This window comes from Muntiacus reevesi, chromosome 10, assembly GCF_963930625.1.
Source record: "Muntiacus reevesi chromosome 10, mMunRee1.1, whole genome shotgun sequence".
NCBI classification, from domain to species: Eukaryota; Metazoa; Chordata; class Mammalia; order Artiodactyla; family Cervidae; genus Muntiacus; species Muntiacus reevesi.
Genome location: NC_089258.1, coordinates 3220209 through 3237768, shown reverse-complemented (window position 1 = coordinate 3237768; position 17560 = coordinate 3220209).

Here is a 17560-nt window from a genome sequence, read left to right as displayed (position 1 = left end):
ACTTGTGGTACCAAGAATTAAGAAGATCTCAAACTCAATGAAAAAAAGGCAGTCAATAGACTCAAATTTGCATTGAGATGTCAGAAATGTTAAACTATCTGAGATTTTGGAGCAACCATGACAGAAATGCTTCAACACACAACTAGGAACACATTTGAAAAACAAAGGGGGAAAAAATAGTCTCAGCAAAGACACAGAAGACATCAAGAAGAACCAAAAGGAAAGTTTAGAACTGAAAGCTACAGTAACCAAAAGAAAAAGCTCGGTAGCAGAATAGAAGAAAAGGAAAGACTCTGTGAACCAGAAGATAAGACGATAGGCCTAAGCTGAACAACACGCGAGAAAAGAGACTGAACACAAAAATGAACAGAGACCACGGGGTTTGGAACTATAGGAAGAAGATTAACACTTGTGTCGTCAGAGTCCAAGAAACGTAGGAGGAATGGGTAAGGCTGAAAAAGTACTTGGAGAAATGACAACTGAAAACTTCCCAGATTTGAAAAGAGACGTAAACCAACAGATTCAAAAAGTAAAAAACAGAACAAAACCACAGAAATCCAAGCCAAGACACATCATTATTAAATACTTGAAAACTAAAAACAAAGGACTTTTTAAAAAACAGCCAGAAAAATAACCTTATCTTACCTAAGGGAGAAAATTATTTGAATGGCGGTGGATTTCTTGCCAGAAACCAGAAAATATAAAGAAGATCTTTTTTTCAAATGCTGAAAGAAAAAACAGTGAATCCAGAGTCATATATCTAATGAAAACATACTTCAGGAATAAAGAAGATATCAACACACTCTCAGATGAAGGAAGATTAAGAGAATTTGTTGCCAGGAGACCAAGCCTGAAAGAATGGCTAAAAGAAGTTCTCTGCACAAAAAGGTAACAATGAAAGGAAGAATTTTGGAATACCAGGAAGGAAGAAAGAATACTAAGCAAACATGTAAGTAACAGGATAGACTTTTCTTCTCTGTATCTTCTACATTATGTTTGACAGTTGAAGCACTTTCCAATATGTTCTAAATGTATGTAGAGAAAAATATTTAGGACAATTACATTATAAATTGTTGTTTTTTAGTCACTAAATCGTGTCCAACTCTAAAACATGAAAAACAAACACAAACAAACAAAAAAAAACTACTATAGGTAAGAAAAGACATGCCAACAAAATTCAAGAGATTGGCCTTTGTACATCAGATTGAAACAAACCAAATAACTATTGGACATGTTTGATAAAGTCAGAGAAATCAGAATACAGTTTGGGTACTAGATGATATGAAGGATTGTTCTTGCTTTTCCAGTGTGTTTATTGCTAGTGAAGTTATGCTTTTTAATATGTTTCTTCATACTAAAGTGTTCATGAATAAAATGGCATGATGTCTCAGATTTGCTGTAAAATACATTGGGGTGGGGGAGAACTGAGGAATTATAAGTGAGACAAGATTGGCAAAATGCTGATCGTTATTGAAACTGGCAATGGGTACACTATTCTCCTTCCTATTGTGTGTGGTAGACATTTTCCATAATAAAACATTTATTTTTTCAAGCCAAACTAAAGCCAACAATAATAATGATGGGCAGGGGGTGATGTTCAATGCACAGCTAGAATATCTTTATTTATTTTTTTAATATAAATTTATTTTAATTGGAGGCTAATTACTTTAGTATATTGTATTGGTTTTGCCATACATTGACATAAATCCACCACGGGTGTACATGTGCTCCCCATCCTGAACCCCCCTCTCACCTCCCTCCCCATCCCATCCCTCTGGATCATCCCAGTGCACCAGCCCCGAGCACCCTGTTTCATGCATCGAACCTGGACTGGCGATTCATTTCACATATGATAATATACATGTTTCAATGCCATTCTCCCATATCATCCCACCCTCGCCTTCTCCCACAGAGTCCAAAAGTCGGTTCTATACATCTGTCTCTTTTTCTGTTTTGCATATAGGGTTATCATTACCATCTTTTTAAATTCCATATACATGCATTAGTATACTATATTGGTGTTTATCTTTCTGGCTTACCTCACTCTGTATAATGGGCTCCAGTTTCATCCACCTCATTAGAACTGATTCAAATGAATTCTTTTTAATGGCTGAGTAATATTCCATGGTGTACATGTACCACAGCTTCCTTATCCACTTGTCTGCTGATGGGCATCTAGGTTGCTTCCATGTCCTGGCTATTATAAACAGTGCGGTGCACGTGACTCTTTCAGATATGGTTTCCTCAGTGTGTATGCCCAGTAGTGGGATTGCTGGGTCATATGGCAGTTCTATTTTCAGTTTTTTAAGTAATCTCCACACTGTCCTCCATAGTGGCTATACTAGTTTGCATTCCCACCAACAGTGTAAGAGGGTTCCCTTTTCTCTACACCCTCTCCAGCATTTATTGCTTGTAGACTTTTGGATAGCAGCCATTCTGACTGGCATGAAATGGTACCTCATTGAGGTTTTGATTTGCATTTCTCTGAGAATGAGTGATGTTGAACATCTTTTCATGTGTTTGTTAGCCATTTGTATGTCTTCTTTGGAGAAATGTCTGTTTAGTTCTTTGGCCCATTTTTTTATTATGTCGTTTATTTTTCTGGAATTGAGATGCAGGAGTTACTTGTATATTTTTGAGATTAATTCTTTGTCAGTTGCCTTGTTTGCTATTATTTTTTTCCCATTATGAAGGCTGTCTTTTCACCTTGCTTATAGTTTCCTTTGTCGTGCAGAAGCTTTTAATTTTAATTAGGTCCCATTTGTTTATTTTTGCTTTTATTTCCAATATTCTGGGAGGTGGGTCATAGAGGATCCTGCTGTGATATATGTTGGAGAGTGTTTTGCCTATGTTCTCCTCTAGGAGTTTTATAGTTTCTGGTCTTATGTTTAGATCTTTAATCCATTTTGAGTTTATTTTTGTGTATGGTGTTAGAAAGTGTTCTAGTTTCATTCTTTTACAAGTGGTTGACCAGTTTTCCCAGCACCACTAGTTAAAAAGATTGTCTTTTCTCCATTCTATATTCTTGCCTCCTTTGTCAAAGATAAGTTGTCCATAGGTGCGTGGATTTATCTCTGGGCTTTCTATTTTGTTCCATTGATCTATATTTCTGTCTTTGTGCCAGTACCATACTGTCTTGAAGGCTGTGGCTTTGTAGTAGAGCCTGAAGTCAGGCAGATTGATTCCTCCAGTTCCATTCTTCTTTCTCAAGATTGCTTTGGCTACTTGAGGTTTTTTGTATTTCCATACAAATTATGAAATTATTTGTTCTAGTTCTGTGAAAAATACCATTGGTAGCTTGAGAGGATTGCTTTGAATCTATAGATTGCTTTGGGGTAATATACTCATTTTCACTATATTGATTCTTCTGATCCATGAACACGGTATATATCTCCAGCTATTTGTGTCCTCTTTGATTTTTTCACCAGTGTTTTATAGTTTTCTATATATAGGTCTTTTGTTTCCTTAGGTAGATATATTCCTAAGTATTTTATTCTTTTCGTTGCAATGGTGAATGGAATTGTTTCCTTAATTTCTCTTTCTATTTTCTCATTGTTAGTGCATAGGAATGCAAGGGATTTCTGTGTGTTGATTTTATATCCTGCAACTTTACTATATTCATTGATCAGCTCTAGTAATTTTCTGGTAGAGTCTTTAGGGTTTTCTATGTAGAGGATCATGTCATCTGCAAACAGAAAGAGTTTTACTTCTTTTCCCATCTGGATTCCTTTTATTTCTTTTTCTACTCCGATTGCTGTGGCCAAAACTTCCAAAACTATGTTGAATAGTAGTGGTGAGAGTGGGCACCCTTCTCTTGTTCCTGACTTTAGAGGAAATGCTTTCAGTTTTTCACCATTGAGGATAATGTTTGCTGTGGGTTTGTCAAATATAGCTTTTATTGTGTTGAGGTATTTTCCTTATATTCCTTCTTTCTGGAGGGTTTTTATCCAGAAAAGGTTTTTATCCATTTATAAATGAATGTTGAATTTTATCACAGGCTTTCTCTGCATCTATTGAGATAATCATATGGTTTTTATTTTTCAATTTGTTAATATGGTGTATTACATTGATTGATTTGTGGATATTGAAGAACCCTTGCATCCCTGGGATAAAGCCCACTTGGCCATGATGTATGATCTTTTTAATATGTTGCTGGATTCTGTTTGCTAGAGTTTTGTTAAGGATTTTTGCATCTATGTCCATCCATGATACTGGCCTGTAGTTTTCTTTTTTTGTGGCATCTTAGTCAGGTTTTGGTATTAGGATGATGGTGGCCTCATAGAATGAGTTTGGAAGTTTACCTTCTTCTGCAATTTTCTGGAAGAGTTTGAGTAGGATAGGTGTTAACTCTTCTCTAAATTTTTTGTAGAATTCAGCTGTGAAGCCATCTGGTCCTGGGCTTTTGTTTGCTGGAAGATTTCTGCTTACAGTTTCAATTTCCATGCTTGTGATGGGTTTGTTAAGATTTTCTATTTCTTCCTAGTTCAGTTTTGGAAAGTTTTACTTTTCTAAGAATTTGTCCATTGCTTCCCAGTTGTCCATTTTATTGGCATATAGTTGCTGATAGTAGTCTCTTATGATCCTTTGTATTTCTGGGTTGTCTGTTGTGATCTCTCCATTTTCATTTCTAATTTTATTGATTTGATTTTTCTCCCTTTGTTTCTTAATGAGTCTGGCTAATGGTTTGTCAATTTTATTTATCTTCTCAAAGAACCAGCTTTTGGCTTTGTTGATTTTTGTTATGGTCCCTTTTGTTTCTTTTGCATTTATTTCTGCCCTAATTTTAAAGATTTCTTTTCTTCTATTAACCCTGGGGTTCTTCATTTCTTCCTTTTCTAGTTGCTTTAGGTGTAGAGTTAGGTTATTTATTTGACTTTTTTCTTGTTTTTTGAGGTATGCCTGTACTGTTATGAACCTTACCCTTAGCACTGCTTTTATAGTGTCCCACGGTTTTGGGTTGTTGTGTTTTTATTTTCATTCATTTCTATGCATATTTTGATTTCTTTTTTTATTTCTTCTGTGATTTGTTGGTTATTCAGCAGCGTGTTGTTCAGCCTCCATATATTGGAATTTTTAATAGTTTTTCTCCTGTAATTGAGATCTAATCTTACTGTGTTGTGGTTAGAAAAGATGCTTGGAATGATTTCAATTTTTTTCTTTAATTTACCAAGGCTAGATTTATGGCCCAGGATGTGATCTATCCTGGAGAAGTTTCCATGTGCACTTGAGAAAAAGGTGAAATTCATTGTTTTAGGGTGAAATGTCCTATAGATATCAATTAGGTCTAACTGGTATATTATATCTTTTAAAGTTTGTATTTCCTTGTTAATTTTCTGTTTAGTTGATCTATCCACAGGTGTGAGTAGGTTATTAAAATCTCCCACTATTACTGTGTTATTGTTAATTTCCCCTTTCATACTTGTTAGCATTTGTCTTACATATTGCGGTGCTCCTATGTTGGGTGCATATATGTTTATGACTGTTATATATTCTTCTTGGATTGATCCTTTGATCATTATGTAGTGTCCTTCTTTGTCTCTTTTCACAGCCTTTGTTTTTTATTTGATAATAAAAAACATTTTATATATGTTTTTATATATATATAAATATATATTTATATATGTTTTATACATATAAAACATATATAAATAAAATCATATTTTATCTGATATGAGTATTGTTACTCCTGCTTTCTTTTGGTCTCTATTTGCATGGAATATCTTTTTCCAGCCCTTCACTTTCAGTCTGTATGTGTCCCTTGTTTCAAGGTGGGTCTCTTGTAGACAACATATATAGGGGTCTTTTTTTTATCCATTCCGCCAGTCTTTGTCTTTTGGTTGGGGCATTCAACCCATTGACATTTAAGTAATTATTGATAAGTATGATCCCATTGCCATTTACTTTATTGTTTTGGGTTCGAGTTTATACACCCTTTCTGTGTTTCCTGTCTAGAGAAGATCCTTTAGCATTTGTTGAAGAGCTGGTTTGGCGGTGCTGAATTCTCTCAGCTTTTGCTTGTCTGTAAAGCTTTTGATTTCTCCTTCATATTTGAATGAGATCCTTCCTGGGTACAGTAATCTGAGCTGTAGGTTATTTTCTTTCATCACGTTAAGTATGTCCTGCCATTCCCTCCTGGCCTGAAGAGTTTCTATTGAAAGATCAGCTGTTATCCTTATGGGAATCCTCTTGTGGGTTATTTGTTGTTTTTCCCTTGCTGCTTTTAATATTTGTTCTTTGTGTTTGATCTTTGTTAATTTGATTAATATGTGTCTTGGGGTGTTTTGCCTTGAGTTTATCCTGTTTGGGACTCTGGGTTTCTTGGACTTGGGTGATTATTTCCTCCCCCATTTTTGGGAAGTTTTCAACTATTATCTCCTCAGGTATTTTCTCATGGTCTTTCTCTTTGTCTTTTTCTTCTGGGACTCCTATGATTTGAATGTTGGAGTGTTTAACATTGTCCCAGAGGTCTCTGAGGTTGTCCTCATTTCTTTTAATTCATTTTTCTTTTCTCCTCTCTGTTTCATTTATTTCTACCATTCTACCTTCTACCTCACTTATCCTATCTTCTGCCCCCATTATTCTACTGTTGATTCCCTCCAGAGTGTTTTTGATCTCATTTATTGCATTATTCATTATATATTGACTCTTTTTTTATTTCTTCTAGGTCCTTGTTAAACCTTTCTTGCATCTTCTCAATCCTTGTCTCCAGGCTATTTATCTGTAACTCCAATTTGTTTTCAAGATTTTGGATCATTTTCCCTATCATTATTTGGAATTCTTTATCAGGTAGATTCCCTATCTCTTTCTCTTTTGTTTGGTTTGGTTGGCATTTATTCTGTTCCTTTACCTGCTTGGTATTTCTCTGCCCTTTCATCTTGTTTATATTGCTGTGTTTGCGGTGGCCTTTCCATATTCTGGCCATTTGTGGTTCCTCTTTATTGTGGAGGTTCCTCACTGTGGGTGGGGTTGGACGGGTGACTTGTCAAGGTTTTCTGGTTAGGGAAGCTTGTGTTGGTGTTCTGGTGGGTGGAGCTGGATGTCTTCTCTCTGGAGTGCAATGAAGTGTCCAGTAATGAGTTTTGAGATGTCAGTGGGTTTGGTGTGACTTTGGGCAGCCTGTATATTGAGGCTCAGGGTTATGTTGCTGGAGAATTTGCGTGGTATGTCTTACTCTGGAACTTGTTGGCCCTTGGGTGGTGCTTGGTTTCAGTGTAGGTATGGAGGCGTTTGATGAGCTCTTATTGATTAATGTTCCCTGGAGTCAGGAGTTCTCTGGTGTTCTCAGGATTTGGACTTAAGCCTCCTGCCTCTGGTTTTCAGTCTTATTCTTACAGTAGCCTCAAGACTTCTCCATCTATACAGCACCAATGATAAAACATCTAGGTTAAAGATGAAAAGTTTCTCCACAGTGAGAGGTACACCTGGAGAGGTACACAGAGTTACATGGAGAAGAGAAGAGGGAGGATGGAGATGGAGGTGACCAGGAGGAGAAGAGGGGGAATCAAAAGAGGAGAGAGCAAGATAGCCAGTAATCACTTCCCTATGTGCTCTCCACAGTCTGGACCCCTCAGAGATGTTCACAGTGTTACACAGAGAAGAGAAGAGGGAGGAAGGAGACAGAGGTGGTCAGGAGGATAAAAGTGGGAATCAAAAGGAGAGAGACAGATCCAGCCAGTAATCAGTTCCCTAAGTGTTCTCCACAGCCCAGAACACACAGAGAGATTCACAGAGTTGGGGAGAGAAGAGAAGGGGGAGGGAGGAGATAGAGGCGACACCTGACCTGCCTCCTGAGAAACCTGTATGCAGGTCAGGAAGCAACAGTTAGAACTGGACATGGAGCAACAGACTGGTTCCAAATAGGAAAAGGAGTACGTCAAGACTGTACGTTGTCACCCTGCTTATTTAACTTATATGCAGAGTACATCATGTGAATGCTGGGCTGGAAGAAGCACAAGCTGGAATCAAGATTGCTGGGAGAAATATCAATAACCTCAGATATGCAGACGACACCACCCTTGTGGCAGAAAGTGAAGGGAAACTAAAAAAACCTCTTGATGAAAGTGAAAGAGGAGAGTGAAAAAGTTGGCTTAAAGCTCAACATTCAGAAAACTAAGATCATGGCATCTGGTCCATCACTTCATGGGAAATAGATGGGGAAACAGTGGAAATAGTGTCAGACTTTATTTTTTTGGGCTCAAAAATCACTGCAGATGGTGATTGCAGCCATGAAATTAAAAGACGCTTACTCCTTGGAAGGAAAGTTATAACCAACCTAGATAGCATATTAAAAAGCAGAGACATTACTTTGCTAACAAAGGTCCATCTAGTCAAGGCTATGGTTTTTCCAGTGGTCATGTATGGATGTGAGAGTTGAACTGTGAAGAAGGCTGAGCACTGAATAATTGATGCTTTTGAACTGTGGTGTTGGAGAAGACTCTTGAGAGTCCCTTGGACTGCAAGGAGATCAGTCCTGGGTGTTCACTGGAAGGACTGATGCTGAAGCTGAAACTCCAATACTCTGACCACCTGACGAGAAGAACTGACTCACTGAAAAGACCCTGATGCTGGGAGGGACTGGGGGCAGGAAGAGAAGAAAACGACAGAGGATGAGATGGTTGGATGGCATCACTGACTCGATGGACATGAGTTTGAGCAAGCTCCAGGAGTTGGTGATGGCCAAGGAAGCCTGGCATGCTGCAGTCCATGGGGTTGCAAAGAGTCAGACACAACTGAGCGACTGAACTGAACTGAAAAGTTACCAAAAGAAAAACTGCATCTCTTTTGCCCTAACAAAGATATGAAGACTAAAAAAAGGAAAAAAAGACAGGAAAAGAGACTTCCCTGATTTCCAGCAGTTAAGACTTCATGCTTCCAATGCAGGGGATGTGGGTTGGATCCCTGGTCAGGAATGAAGATCCCATATACTGTGTGGTGCAGCCAAATATATATGTATATATATAGAAAGAGAAAACAGGAAAAATGTATAATATCTTTTAAAGGATGATCACATGATCTACCCTAGCCAACACTTAGAAGTGAATTTGCAAGACTATAGATGTTCTGTCCTAAGAGAATTCGGTGAAATGAAGAATTTCTAATGAAAATTTAGACTCTTATTTGCTTAATCCTTTAAAATGTCTTTACATTATTTATTAGTCAATATTTGACTATGAGGATCTTAATGTTTATTTTTAATCTAATGTCTCTCAGTAGCACACTGCAGAGGGCACAGACTCAGAGAGGTATAGAAAAGCATGTGATGGTTCATCCAGATACAGACACTATCTAAAACAAAATGCAAACCCTGCTTTACCCATATCTTAGAACGTCCCACACAGTCGCCCACTAGCAAGAGAGGAGGGTTCCACAGTGAACTCAGAGGGTCCCTGGATGGACCAGTCTGGAGGGCAACAATGCCCTTGTAAGTCTGAGAGCTAACACATGTTGAATTGGCTTATGCTGTACTAAGCCCGGGCTTCTCTGGTGACTCAGTGGTAAAGAATCCCCCTGCAATGCAGGAGACGCAGAAGACACAGGTTTGATCAGGAAGATCCCTGGGTCAGGAAGATCCCTTGGGGAGGGCATGGCAACCCACTGCAGTATTACTGCCATCTTAGCTTCTTCATCTGTGAAATGGGGCTAAGAGTGCTGGCCTCACTGAGTTAATCGATGATGAATTAATCCATAATGAGATAACCCATGTAAAACACTTAAATGATATAAGACTGGTGGAGATGGGGCCCCCTGCATATAGGTGAGGCATTCCGGGTGCTCTAGTTCCAAAAGAACCAGATCACAGGTTCTCCTGATCTCCTCTAGCCACAGACCAGGGGCCAGGGCCACAGAATCACAGATCCAGCTGCCAACCTTAGATGGTGACATCGCTCTACCACCCAATTACAATCTGTAGACCAAAAATCAGAAAAGGCTACTCCATTCTGCTTGTTCAACCTCCACTCTATGAAGGAGAGGAAGGATGTTACAATGTTAACCTAGTGACCTTGGGTCCTGGCTGAGCTTGGGCCCCTGCTATCCACACAGAGCCTGGCTCTGAGGGCCCTCAGCCTATTCCCCACTTGGCATTAAGGAGTTACTCCCTATGCAGAGCATGCCTCCAAAATGTAACTTCCACCCACCTCTCAGGTCTCCTAAGCCCACCAGTGCCCACTCCAAGCCTACTGCCTTAGCATCCACATGTGCTATGGTCCTCTTATCTCACCACCTCAAAACTTATCTGCTATTTGATTCATTTCCACAAGTCCCCCAGAAGACAAACTGGTTAATCTGCCAACTAAATTATGTGCCAACAAACAAGTTAAAAATAATAGCTTGGGACTTCCCTGGCAGTCCAGTGGTTAAGACTCTGCTCCCAATGCAGGAGGCGTGGGTTCCATCCCTGGTCTGTGATCAGGGAACTAAGATCTTGTGTGCTGCATAGTGTGGCCAAAAAAAACCAACAAAATTTATGGCTTAACCAAGTAGGCTTCAAGACTGGTTTCTGCAGCCCCTACCTATGTGGACAGGGTGCCACTGACCAGGGATAGACCTTGGGACGCTGGGGCTGCCTTTAGTCTAAATGACTGCCAACAGGAATATGAATCGTGGCGCTAGATTCCTGGTTTCTTCTCTGTCCCTCACTAACAGGGTGATCTTACGAAAGTGACTCCCCTTCTAAGCCTCATCCTGGAACTCTGGTCTCTGAGGTTGATTCCCTCCAAAATTCTGACTATCATGCCTAGCCTGAGAGGGTTCCACCTTTACATTCACTCTCCTCATCATCCTTTCTCCATCACCACCGTCATTGCTGCCACTACAACCACCGTCAGGCAGGCCACTGCAGAGATGCAGCTAAGGCTGAGTGGTGCGTCTTTGAACCCAGATAGGGAGCTCTGCACCGCTGGGCTGGACTCTGTCCTGTGTCACCTGCCCCATTTGCCTGATGTCAGAGAGGGATAAAGGACAGGAAAACTGAAGACAGCCAGGTCCCCGCAGTGGCCACTAGAACAACCCTGGGAGGCCCCATGCTGCTGATAGTGGAAGGGGCTGACTTGCTGAGGCCCAAGTGCAAGGTGGAGGAGGTGACGCACATGATGCCAAAGGCCACTGAGATGTCACGTAAGTCCCCAAAGGGCTAGCTGCTGGCTGCTGGGTTGCCACTTTCCAAGGCGTCACCAGCAGAGCCACCAGGAGAAATGGAGGACACTGGTGACCCTGGAGTGCATGGAGGTGGTACAAATGCGAGATACCAGTGCACACCACGACGGCTCCCAGCAGCGAACAGGGGAGAAGTCAGAGGAGCTCTGCACTAATGCCAATGCCGCATAGCCGGCCTGCCTCACCCCTGCGTCTGCCCTCTGGACCAGGGCATCTGTCACCTCTGGTACCTCCATGAAGGCCTCCTGGCTAGGAGTTCTAGAGGTTTCCGCAGGGCTGAGATGAGGGACAAGGGTCAGGTCGTGAGGTCAGGATGGAGGAACCAGGATGTGTTCAGTCTCTCAATCATTTCCGACACTTTGTGACCCCATGGACTGCAGCACGCCAGGCCTCCCTGTCCCTCACCATCTCCCGAAGTTTGCCAAGTTTTTGTCCACTGCTTCGGTGATGCCAGCCAGCCATCTCATCTTCTGAGATGCACCAGCCCCCTCCCTAATATCAGCCAGGTCCTTCCCCCACCCCGCCCGGCTTCCTGCGGGGTCCTTCTCCCCGCGCAGAAGAGGTGCCCCAGGCAGAATCCTGCTGTGGGAGAAGGTCCCTGCACAGCGAAAAGAACAAGGCATCCCGGAATTTACACGGAGAAGGGAGCGGGGAAGTCATGGTGCGTGACTCTAGGTCTCCTCCCAACGTGGAGGGCGGTAGGCGCCAGTAAGTAAGGGCCCAGACTGCGCCGCGGAACAATGTGGGAGCATCAAAGATGCGGGCGCATCAAAGATGCGGGCGCAAGAAACGGTTGGAGAGGGAAGCGATATCTGGGACAGGCAGGGAGCCGACAGGGGGAGCAGGGATCCAATCTTATTTGACTTTCCGTTCTCCTCGGTCGCCTTCCCCCCGGGACCCTACGCCCGAGATCCGACTCCGGAGACTCCTGACTGGCGAGGATTCCCCGCGCCTGGTATCCAGCGTTGGTAAAGATGCCCACCCCGCTCCAGAGCCCTGCAGCCCGGCACCCACCCGCCCACTTCCCCCGAAGCACAGGGCGCAGGAGCCGCTCTCACCTTCTTCCCCGGCGGCCCCGGGACCCCGAGCTGAAGGCGGTCTGTCCCGCCTGAGTCCCAGAAGTGCCGGAGGCGCTAGAGCTGCTGTAGCCGAGAGCGAACTGCGCGCAGTCCCCGCCCCTCCGGCCCCCTCCCCGAGTCCCCGCCCCTCCGCGCCCCCTCCCCGAGTCCCCGCCCCCTCCCCGAGTCCCTACCCCTCGGTGCCGCCTCCCGGAGTTCCTGTCCCTCTGTGACCCCCTCTCCGAGTGCCCCCCCAGTCCCGCCCCTCCGCGCCTCTCCCGGTCTTCCCAAGTCCCAGCCCCTTCCCAGCCTCAGCAGTAGCCAACCGAGTTGAGACTGGACAAGTGCGACTCTGAGCAAGAACCCCGACTTTTAAGCCTTCTTTTTTTTTTCATCTGGAAAGATTACCTCTTCCCACCATGGCCCGGGAGGACCAGAAGAAATATTATCTTTGGGACGAGGGAGGGGTCTGGGAAAGCCTGACGGCAGAGAACCCTGTCGGCAGGCAGAATCAGTGACCGAGCATTAGAACAGGGTGCCAAGGAAGCTCACCTCTTCCCCCGTCATCCTCTCATTAGTGACCAGGACAGTGCCTACAGCTCGCTTCTAATCCTGGAAATTGGTAAAGACAGCTGAGATTTGGGCCCATTCTAGAAAGGGCCCCACTTCCAGAAGCTCTGATTCTCCTGTTAAACAAAAACAAATTCGGTTCGGGTTTCTGGAAGTTTTTTTTTCCAGTCCTCTCCTATAATCAAAGAGAATTCTTCATAGAAAACTTGCAGAAAAACTGCAATTTACTAGAAACAGCATGTCATGTCATGTATGTGCGCTTCATAAATCTGGTAGGGTGATCAGAATCACAATTCTTGCCCTTGTTGGGACTAGAACAGAAAAAAATGACTGTGATTGCATTATAAAGCCAGAGTCCAAGATTGGGGATTTTCTTACTGACTCAGCCACCCACTGCCCTGCAGATGCCTAGTGCTGTACTAATCCTTCATTCTAATATCTTGGAATTCTAATATCTTGGAATTACCCTTTACCATAGGCTGAACATTTGTGTCTCCCCAAAGTTCATATGTTGAAATCCTAACCCCCAATGTAATGGCATTAGGAGGTAAGACTTTTGGGAGCTGTAATCAGGCCCTAAATGTGGAGCCCTCGTGAATGGAATTAGTACCTTTATAAGGAGATGCCAGACATTGATCGCCCTTGTCATCCACCATGTAAGTATGTGAGATGGGGCCATTTGCAACCGAGAAGAGAGATGATCCTCACCAGAACCAGACCACGCTGGTACTCTGATATCCAACTTCCAGACTCCAGAACTATAAGAAATAAATTGCCACTGTGTGTAGTCACTCAATCTGTGGCGTTTGTTATAGCAGCCTAAACTAAGACACACTTCCTCTGACTCTAAGTTCCTGGAAAGCAGGGGCCCAGTCTAAAACTTCCTTGTTGGACTGTCCGGGTGGTCCAATGGTTAAGAATCAACCTGCCAATGCAGGGACATGGGTTCGATCCCTTGTCCAGGAAAATCCCACATGCTATGGAGCAGCTAAGCTCATGCCCCACAACTACAGAGCCTTTGCTTAAGAGCTGTGCTCTGCAACAAGAGAACCAACACGAGAAGCCCACACACTGCAACTACAGAGGAGCCCTCAACCGCTGCAACCAGAGAAAACCCGCATGCAGCAATGAAGACCCAGCACAGCCATCAATAAATACATAAAATTAAATTTTCTTCTTTCCTGCTTTGTTAGTTCATATATCACAGGCACACAAACCTGGATTTGTTCATTTTTAACTTTCCTGGGTTTAGAACTGTAGCACAATATTTTGCCTGCCTGAGTTCTCTTCCAACATGTATAATCTAAATATGTTTCTATTATTCTAGGTTAGCCTGTCATGTGATCACCCAGTAAGCCAGCCGACATTCATCACACATGCAGAGCAGTGGGAATCTACTAGCTGAGGTGTGATCCATGCTGCAGTATGAGGTGGTAAAGAATCTGCCTGCCAATGCAGGAGTCGCAGGAATCATGGGTTCAATCCCTGGCTTGGGAAGATCCCTTGGAAGAGGAAATGGCAACCCACTCCAGTATTCTTGCCTAGAAAATCCCATGGACAGAGGAGCCTGGCGGGCTATAGACCACAGTGTCGCAAAAGAGTTGGATATGACTGAGTGACTAAAGAGCAGCAGGAGTTCATGACATGCTTTGGGGGTCCCTTGGGGAATGGTTGGTGTCATCTAATCACCCCCTGGTTATCTCATGAGGGCCCTGAGTCTGGCTCCTTCAGGAACTGGTGTGTAGCCCAGAGCTGTAATTTTTCTGCACCGTTGATGTGCTTGCTACAAAATACAAATAAAAAAGATTCAAGTTTGCCTATCAGCAAAGGAACCATGTGAAGACTGTCCTTGGTTTTCCTCAAAATTGGAAGCCAGTCAGCCAGTTAGGAGGCGGTTTTCTACCCGCAGAAGTCTGTGTAATCACAGTGCTGACAGCCAGAAGAAGCTGATCTGCCAGCTCAAAGCACGGACACAACTGACCACCAACCACCCATGTACCCAGCACCAACCACAGAAAGTACTTTGGAGTGATGTGGTTTGGACAGTCGGCCTTAGAAAGAGCCTAGTGTAACACAGAGAATAGCCTGGAAGTTAGCAGTCCTGAATTCCCCTGTGAACTCTATGCTTTGGGCCAGTCGCCTAAGCTTCCATGTCCTTGTCTATGAAAACATGATTTCGCCTCCAATTGCTGAGGCTCCTTCAGAGTCTCATCCTTGGGTATCGGGTGCCTATTGTTTCTATGTAGGAGGATAAAAGGAACCCCACTTCTCCCAAAGAGTAGCTGCAACTTGAGTCAAAATGAGACGCTGGTAGAGAAAACAGTAAAATACTTCAAAAGAAAAGAGGGTTGCCAAACTCCCCCATCAACCCCAAGGCCAAGTTGCGTTTGGATTCCTTTTGCGTCAGCAGCTCTGCCAGTGGCCACATCCTTCTAAATGGCTCTTTTCCAATGGCCTTGATGACTTTCCAGCAGATTGAACCAGAACATCCTGATCACTTTCTTGGGGTCTACTCAACCTTGGATCCTCTCTCCACCCTTCAGGCAACAGTTACTATCACATAAGCTTCACTCTTCCTGGGCCCTCCCACGACTGGGTGACCAACCTCAGAGCCCACCCAGCCGCAGGCCTCTGGCCAAGAGCTGCTTTCTGGGAGGCCCAGAAGGTTCTGAGGCTGCACCCCGCCCCTTTCTTCCCAGCAACCCCCCCCACCCCCACCCAACGCCCTCTACACACATCAATGTCCCCAGCTGGCAGGGACCAGGGACTCCCTAGCCACTTTCCCAGGCATTTTCTGTGGCACTTCCCCAGTGCCCACCACAAGACAGCAAGGATTCAAGAGAAGGGAGAAGCAGACCACCCAAAGAGACCTTAAGAGAGTCAGAATTTCCAGAGTCACCTTGTCTGCTCCTCTTTACAGATAAGAAGTGAGAGGCCGGTTTCCAAAGCTACTAGTCAGTGGCTAAGGTGGAAATGACAACCCACTCCAGTATTCTTGCCTGGGGGCAGAATCCCATGGACAGAGGTGCCGGGTGGGCTACAATCCATAGGGTCGCAAAAGAGTCAGACACGACTGAATGACTGAGCGCTCACAAACAAGGTGAGAACTGGAAACAGATTTCCTGATGCCCAGGCAGGACCAGTTCCCACCTGATTCATTACATTTTCTCAACGTGATCTCAGTGGAATCACGGATAGATGATATTCCAAAACTTGTAGATTACTTGACGAGATTCTAAAAGCCCCAGGAAGTAGTCAAGGGAAATGAGAACCTGGCTGTAGTCTCTTTAAATGAAGCCTCCCTGAGCCCTTAAGTCAGTGCTGTGTGTCTGGACCCCACAGGGCAGTGTCTGAACCTGATTCATCTCCAGAGATGAATCTCCACACAGAGGGAAACTCACCAATCCCCTTAGTAAACTGAGTCAGCTCCAAGAGGAGAATCCTGAGGCCAGACCCAGACCCCCCATGGGGATCCCATGCTGAAAATGCAGTCACCACCAGAGGGTGGCTTTCTGTCTTCAGTCTGATCCAGCCCAGACTCAAACCTCTTCTTTTAATTTCCTGTCCCATAGTGAAGAACCAGGCTGAAACATTGAAACCAGGACGCCTCAGCAGCTCAGGTCAACAGGAGAAAGTAACAGGAGAATGGATAAGAGGTTCATAGTCTGGGCACTTAACTTTTTGGGGAGGTGGAGTGGGTTCCCTACTCCACCTCCACGCCAGAGAACCTGGCCCATCTTCAGTGTGTGTGCAGTGTATCAGCTGTGTCCTACTCTGCGGGCCTGTGGACGGTAGCCCACCAGGCTCCTCTGTCCAAGATTTCTCAGACGAGAATACTGGAGTGGGTCGCCACTCTCCTCCTCCTGGGGATCTTTTCCACCCAGCAATCTTCACTCTATTTTGTTCCAGCGGTCTCTGCTCCAGGCTGCTCCAGGTCTCTACTCCTTTTCCTGTCTGGCTCATCTGCCGACGTACCTGCTGCTGCGGCAGAACTTCCATCTGTTCCAGCTCTGCTCTCAGGTTCAAAGCCTGTCTCCCCGCAAGGATGGCAAACCCCATAGTTGTAACCTGTGCTCAATAAACACTGGTGCCAGGCTAAAATATGGTCACACAGGCAGAGGAGTGAGCTGGGAAAAGAAGAGCGTATGGAAAATGATGGCACACTCTTCAATAAAGGAGGTCGTTGAATAATAGTGTCGGCCTGAGAGAGCGACAGGGTAGGCTGACCACTTTCACAGCAACACAGGAAACCTGCTAGGGAGCCAGTCACCTCCTGTGGCGCCAGTGTGTGTATGCTGGAGGGGAGGATGGGGAGCAGAACAAGGCACTTGGACAACCTAAAGGACAGACATCGTGAATTTATGGTTGCCGGGGCTTGGGAGTGAGGGGTGGAAGGGATAGCCAGGGAGTTTGGGATGGACAGGTACATACTGCTATATTTAAAGTGCATAACCAACAAAGACCTACCTTCTGTATAGCACATGGAACACTGCTAAATGTTATGCGGCAGCCTGGATCAGAGGGGAGTTTGGGGGAGAAGGGATACTTGTATGTCTAAGGCTGAGTCCCTTTGCCGTTCAGCTGAAACTATCACACTGTTAATCCAGTATGGTGGTGGTGGTGGAGTTGCTAAGCTGTGTCTGACTCTTGTGCCCCCAAGGACTGGAGGCTGCCAGGCTCCTCTGTCCATGCGATTCTCCAGTCAAGAATACTGGAGTGGGTAGCCATTCCCTTCTCCAGAACTTCCCCACCCAGGGAGGAGACCTGGGTCTCCTACA